Genomic DNA, 6,904 nt, shown 5'->3' on the forward strand with positions numbered 1-6,904 from the left:
GACGGCCCCAGAGTCGCCAAGGGCGCCTCTAGCTCAACCCCCTCTCGTGGGGCCCCGCCAGGGCTGGGTCCCCAGCTCCTTGCACCTGCCCAGTGCCCTCCTCTTGCCAGCAGCTGCGCCTGCCGGGGGGTGAAGGACGAGTCGACTGTCCCATAAGCGACTAGTCGCTCCCGACCCCCCACTTGCTGCCTCTACCAGAAAGAGGCGGGGGAGGGGTTGTGCTTCAGAGTGGCAAGTCCCTGGATCCCAGAATCAACTGGAGGCCCCTGGGGCTGTTGCTACACTTTGAAGGTGGCATCGCCCTATCTCAGCTAATTGAAAGCTCCATACAAAATGCATCAACTATTCGATTGGTCAATTAGTTGATATTTAACATCCTTATCTTGCAGGGGGTTAGCCACAGCCTGTCTCGGCTGGCTGCTGACATGGGGCTCTCGCCTGCTGCAAGGAGCCCTGGCTGTGGTCACGGAGCTTGGCTCCCCTCTCTGCTGAGTGCCTGGCCCCACTGAGTCTGGGTGCTTCATTGGGGCTCCCCAGAAGCTGTGATGATCTATATATGTACTGTTATAAAAGGAGAGGTGTCTGTCCATCCGTCACAGAGAACACTTGAGAAGTTTCTAGGGGGAGGCATGCCCCCAGCCCCACTTACAGCTCTATCCCCTCTGCTGACGCCCTCACGGGTTAGGGAAGAGCATGCGCCCCATCATCCCTGTAGCAGCGGGGAGGGAAGAGGGTGCATCGTCTGAGCCTTCCTGCCCCTGGGAGCAGTGGGGAGGGAGGAGGCCCTGTGGCTAGAGCAGGCCCAAGTGTTCCTGGCCCTGGGGGGGAGGGCAGCAGGGAGGCAGAGGTGCCCCTCACCCACTGCACCACTAGTGGGAGGGGAAGAGCACACACGCATCCCAGTATACTGGGAGCAGAGGGGAGGGAAGAGAACACTTGGCCCCAAGCCCACCCCCGGGGGAGCAGTGCCAAGGGAAGAGGCCACAAGGCCTGAGCCTCCCCGCCCCAGGAGCAGCAAGGAGGGAGGCCACATGGCTCCAGTCTCCCTGGCCCCTGAGCAGCATGGGGGGGGGAGGGTGGCCACATGGCTAAGCCATCCCAAGCCTCCTTGCCAGTGGGAACAGCGGGGAGGGAGGCACACCCTGGCCGTACGGGCCGGCTGGCAGGTGCAGCTGCTGGCAAGAAGAGGGCACTGGGCAGGTGCAAGTAGCTGGAAACCCAGCCCTGGCAGGGCCCCACAGGGGATTGAGACTGAGGCACCCCTGGTGACTCTGGGGCCGTCCCCACACCCGGGATGAGGTGCCCAGGCCTCACTCCAAGATGGTGGTGTCGCAAGCTGCGCGAGGCTCTTCCCGCCTGCCGAGGCCAACCTTCACAAGCGGATGGGTAATGCTAGTATCAATAATAGTAGAGGCTTTTTTGTTACAGTTGCACTGTATGGAGTGCACTGGCAGAGTCATGTAGGATTGGCTGGGCTACAGAAGACCTCTGCCCTCAGGGCAGGAGAAGGTAAACCTAGACAGTCCATGACAGGTGTTTGGCTAAGCTGTTCTGAAAAACCATCAGTGATTGAGATGCCTAAGCGATTTGTTCCAATGCTTTCCTACCCTGACAGTTAAGAAGTTTTTCCTAATGTCCAGCTATTCAGTTACATTGAGCATCAGGAGTCCATAAGCACGTGCAAGATAACTTATTTCTAGCTAAACTACAACTCTATTCTTATTATTGCATTCCCACCCTTATTATTTGTTCATCTGTAGCACCTTATGTTAAATTGGATTATAAGAGAGCAGACCAGGAACTGAACCTGGTTCCCATGGTGATACAGAGCACTAGCTCCGGGCTAGTCTTACGGTGACCTTATTTTCCGCACCCAAAATTGGGACACATCAACCGACAAAGGATATTTTTTATTTGCGAATATACTTATATGAAAAATCTCACAAAAGTATAATAATTAAATAACAGGGCAGTGAGTGAGTGGAGTAGGCAGGGTGGTGAGTGAGCAGGCTGAGAGTGCGGGGTCTTGGTAGAGGTGGTGAGTGAGTGGGCTGGGGGTGCAGGGTCTGGATGTGAAGGAAAGGGGGGGGCACTTACTTGCTTTTGTGTGGCTCCCAACACCGTGCCCCAGGCACCGCCTCCTGCTGCACTGATTAGCTGGATTCAGGAGCAGCAGTAAATGCCTCCAGGAAGTGCATCCCTGTGCTGCTGTTCCCCCAGGGGAAAGCAGAGTGGGAGTGGCAGCATGCGCAGCCGCTTCTAGCTGTGCTTCTTCCCCACATGCTGGATTTGGTAGGGATCCTTGGGGCTTTTTCTCATCCCCCCAAAAAATATTTGCTGAACTATTGGAATTTCTGGGACATTTTGATGGTTTATGGGGACAACAGCACAGAATATTTGAAATTGGTACTGTCCTGGAAAATCTGTGACGTATGGTAGGTGTAGCTAGTCTACACTATAAGTGCTCTGTGTTGACACAAGAAAGCTCTCCCACTGTCATAACACCGTCAAAACTGGTGCTGGGTATGGTGTAACTTACGTCACTCAGGGAGGTGGCTTATTTAAACCTCTGAGTGACATACGTTATACCCAACATAGGTGATATTTTGTATAAGTCGTGACGACTCTTTCCAGAGAACAAGAAACTAAGGCAGTGATAGTATCCAGGTCCTTTATGTTACATACAAAATGGACCAGAGAGAACACTAGCCATAGGACACTCCGTCCATGCTATTTCTCCTACCTCTGATAAACTCTCCCCAGTATGCCTCAAGATACTAGACATATGCTCCATGGCAATATTGCAGCAGTCAACCATCTGAAATCACGGAAAAACTTCCTAGGTGGAACCTTGAATGAGTGATAGCTGCATGACTGGTGACGTGGCACAGACAGTTTGAAATATTCCATTAGGACATGAAAATGCACATTGACATTGCTGAATGTTTTTCCATGGGTGCAGGGAGGGATTACTCAATCTGGAGAGGTTGCAATAATTTCTGTACAAGAGTAGGTAGGTCAAAAGTCAATGTGTAAAAGTGGACCTATTCCAACAATTCAGACCCACTTGGCTGCAGTGAAACACAAACCATGGAACATGTGTTGGTCTCCCACCTCCTAGACTCAGAACCATGCATCATGGAAGATCATGCCAGTGCTACAGATTTAGCATGTGGGCCTAATACTGAAACCCCCTCCCCCTAAAACCTCCCCTATGACTGTGGTGGAAGGACATGAGAACAACAATATACCCCTCCCCTGGGGAGGCCTCTTCTAAATATTCTTCCATCCCCACTTTTTAATGTGATTCTTGGAGCCCTGCTTATAGCTTTAAATTGTTCTCTTTTGTTTTGCTATGCAATATGGCCATCTCTAGAAGCAGTAATCTTTAACTGCTCTAAGTTTATACCTAAGAGCATAAGAGACACTGAGGGTGCGTCTACGCAGCAGGGCTTAACTCAAAATAAGCTACGCAAATTGAGCTTTGTCAATTGTGTAGCTTATTGCAAAATTGGGAGCGTCTACACAGCACTTATTTTGAAATAGAGCACTCTTCCTCTGACTTCCCTTACTCGTACAATGAGGGTTCCAGGAGTCGGAGTAAGAAGTTCTCTAGCTTGACAGTACTTTGACATTATTTCAAAATAACTGCCTGCTGTGTAGATGTGGACTAAGTTATTTTGAAATAATGTTGCTGTGTAGACACAGCCTGATTTCCATTCCAGGGATATTTTCATCAGTATTGGACACAGTGATGTCACACTTTTGTGGGTTTGGTTTTTTTACTTTGTAAAGTGAACTTTATGCTGGTGAAAGTAGTTTAGCTGTAGGCACCTAATAGGTTATTGAATAAACTCTCCTCAATTAAATCCAGTACTTTCAACTTTCCTTCTAGCTGGATTGCCAAAGATGGTGGAGAAGGCAGACTTAGGTTTCAAATAGGATGGAAACTACAGTTGGGAAGCACGACAATAGTTAATGAATAATGAAGACAAGGAGGCAAATCAGCTTTTCAGGAGCTTTGCAGTATCTTTTGACCTGGGATAGGGATGTTACAGCACGATGTAGAAGTGGTTGGTCTTACAGAATGAGGCTAACATGGTGATTTAGACCCAATACTCCGTTTGTTTTACTTGACTGTTCATCCAGCTCCACCTTTAAAAAAGAGAAATTTAACTGGCACAGAATTCTATGCAAGAAAGAAGATTATCCATCTTCATAACAAAGAGAAACTTTTGGGCAGTCTACTTATGTTTACTCTAGCTGATCAGAGAGCATTTTTGACAATAACTGTTAACAGTATAGATCATACAGTCCCAAGGATACAAAGTGCCTGCCAATTTGGGTAGAAGCCTATTTTATCTCTCTGAGTTTGGAAGTTTGTCATATTTCTGATTTCACAGTGTTAATTTTGAATTTGAAGCAGTTACCAAATTTGTTTCATCAAGCCCTGGTACTCAGGGGAAAAGAGAAATAATGTTGGATAGAGAAATAATGTTTATGTGTCACAAAAGGAGAATTGAAAGAAGTTCTCCTAACATACTTCTCTTAAAGCCAACAGCTATATACTCTTGGACTATGATCTTATCATCACTAAGTAGAGTTAGGTCAGATCAGTACTTGGATGAGAGACCTCTGAGGAAAATTTAGGATGTTGCAGATGACAGGGATAATTCAATAGAGAATGTCCCTCTTTCTTACTTAAGACTGAATCAATACAGGCAGTCCCCGGGTTACATCAATCCAACTTACGACGGATCCCTAGTTACAAACGGGGTGGGGGGTGGGGGGCACAGCTAGTGCGGAGTGCCTCCCCCACTGTCGCCCGCCTCCGGTGGCGCAGGGGGCGCTTCCCCCCAGCAGACCAGGGAGACGCAGAGCTAGTGCCTCCCCCCCAGCAGACCAGGGAGACGCGGAGCGGCTTTTCTCGCCACGGAGGATGCGGGTCTGCTGGGGGGAACAAGACACCAGCCAAAAGGGGGCACCCCAGAGCGGAAAAATTAATTTCCTAGGGAACAGCAGGAGCAGCAGGCAGTGAGACCCATTGTGTTACTGTCCCCACCTTGGGAGCAACAGCTCTTTTCCTCTTCAGCACTAGAGCTGCAAGTATCTTGTTAGTGTCATGTGAAATTAACAAGTTCCTTCCAGCCTGGCAGAGATGAAGCTGAAAAATTACCCAGTGGTGTGGGTGGGCAAGAATGGGGAGGAGCAGGGCAGAACGGAAGAGGGGATAAGCCCCAACCCCGCACCCTGGCTGGAGCGGGGCAGGGTAAGCCCTGAGGGGATGGGTCTGGTTGCAAAGTGAGTGAGTGGACAATGAGGACCCACCTGTGGCTAAACTCCTGTTCCCAACACAGAATTTTTCTTTAAAATTAATCCTGTGGATAAATTCACACACACACTTCACAGGAAGGGATTTCAATTTTCTGCTCAGCAGAATACAACAACAGCTTTGATTGTATCAATATTTCACTGTGCTCTCCAATGACTATTAATTACACTTAATACCCATTTCACTGAACCATCCGTAGCAAATTCTATTTGGAACAGTAATATGCATTGAATAAACTTTTTTTAGTTATAAAAAACAAAGATTCTGACTATTAAATGAATAACTGGGATCTTTCAGGTACCCCAAAAGGAAGATTTGGATATAGCATGAAACACTGAAACTTATGATCAATTTTTAATTAAAATATCAACCAAAAAAACCTTCATATCAAAACAGTATGTGTTTTTCTTAGAATAAGGAAGTTGTATGAGAATCAGGGTCTTTTCCACCTAACTCCAGCTCCCCGTCCCCCCCCCAAAATATGTACCAGTTCCGACTTACATACAAATTCAACTTAAGAACAAACCTACAGTCCCTATCTTGTACGTAACCCGGGGACTGCCTGTACACTATTTAGGCTGCGTCTAGACTGGCAAGTTTTTCCGCAAAAGCAGATGCAGAAAATCATGCCAGTTTAGATGTAGCCTATTCTGTTTTTGGAAGGGCAGATCAGGAATAGAGGCAGAGAGGTGGCATTTTTTGTAGGAAACATAAAACCAAGTTCCCGAGTATAATCATTAAAGATTTCATCACACTTTCTCAAGGAAAGATATTTCTCTTTGCATTGTACTTCATGGGGGAAATATTATATTTTGCAAAAATAAAATATGCGAGGCTTTGTATACCTGTTCTTAATTGGCTTCTGTTCCATTATTTTTCTCCATCTGGGGTATTTAATCTATTTTAATATTTTTGTGTTGATTGTACTATATTACTGCTTTCTGCTTCCAGTAAAAGATAATCTGTTCTGGTCCCCTGGACTGCCATTGCTAATGGATGGCATGTGTCTCCCCTGCAGCAATACCTCCATGTAAATGGCAGGACCTATTGCTAGGAAGGTTGAGGCACTTCCAACTAACCTTGATCAATGAAATATATAAGTTAAGCTGGAAAAACTTACAAGGCCATGTAGTTCCCACATGCTACCATGGCCAGTGTAGGTTTGTTCCCTGTGGGACATTTTCTGTTGCTTTCCATAAGAGGTCACTGCAGGTCAGTATTCATAGTTTGTATCCAGAAAGCTCCTGCAAAAGTCAGGAAACCGTTAGAACTCAGCAACAAATTAGTTCCAAAATACTACTGTGAAGAATTAAAAGTGTTATGATAGCTGTGTCCGCCCTTTGCTATTAGAAAGATCAGGACCTGCAGAAGAGCTCTGTGTAGAAGTTGGTCCAATGAAAGATATTAATTCACTCAACTTGTGTTTCTACTGTTAACAATGTTTATCATGACTAATAATGTGATGCTACAGTGAGGGATACTTAGGGTCAGAAGAAATGTGATTAAGTTTGACATCTGATTTTCTAGGTTTTAAAACTAGGAAACTAAGTCTGTTGAAGTAATATGTTAACA

The sequence above is a fragment of the Pelodiscus sinensis genome, chromosome 3 (assembly GCF_052426305.1).
Source record: "Pelodiscus sinensis isolate ZL-2025 chromosome 3, ASM5242630v1, whole genome shotgun sequence".
NCBI classification, from domain to species: Eukaryota; Metazoa; Chordata; order Testudines; family Trionychidae; genus Pelodiscus; species Pelodiscus sinensis.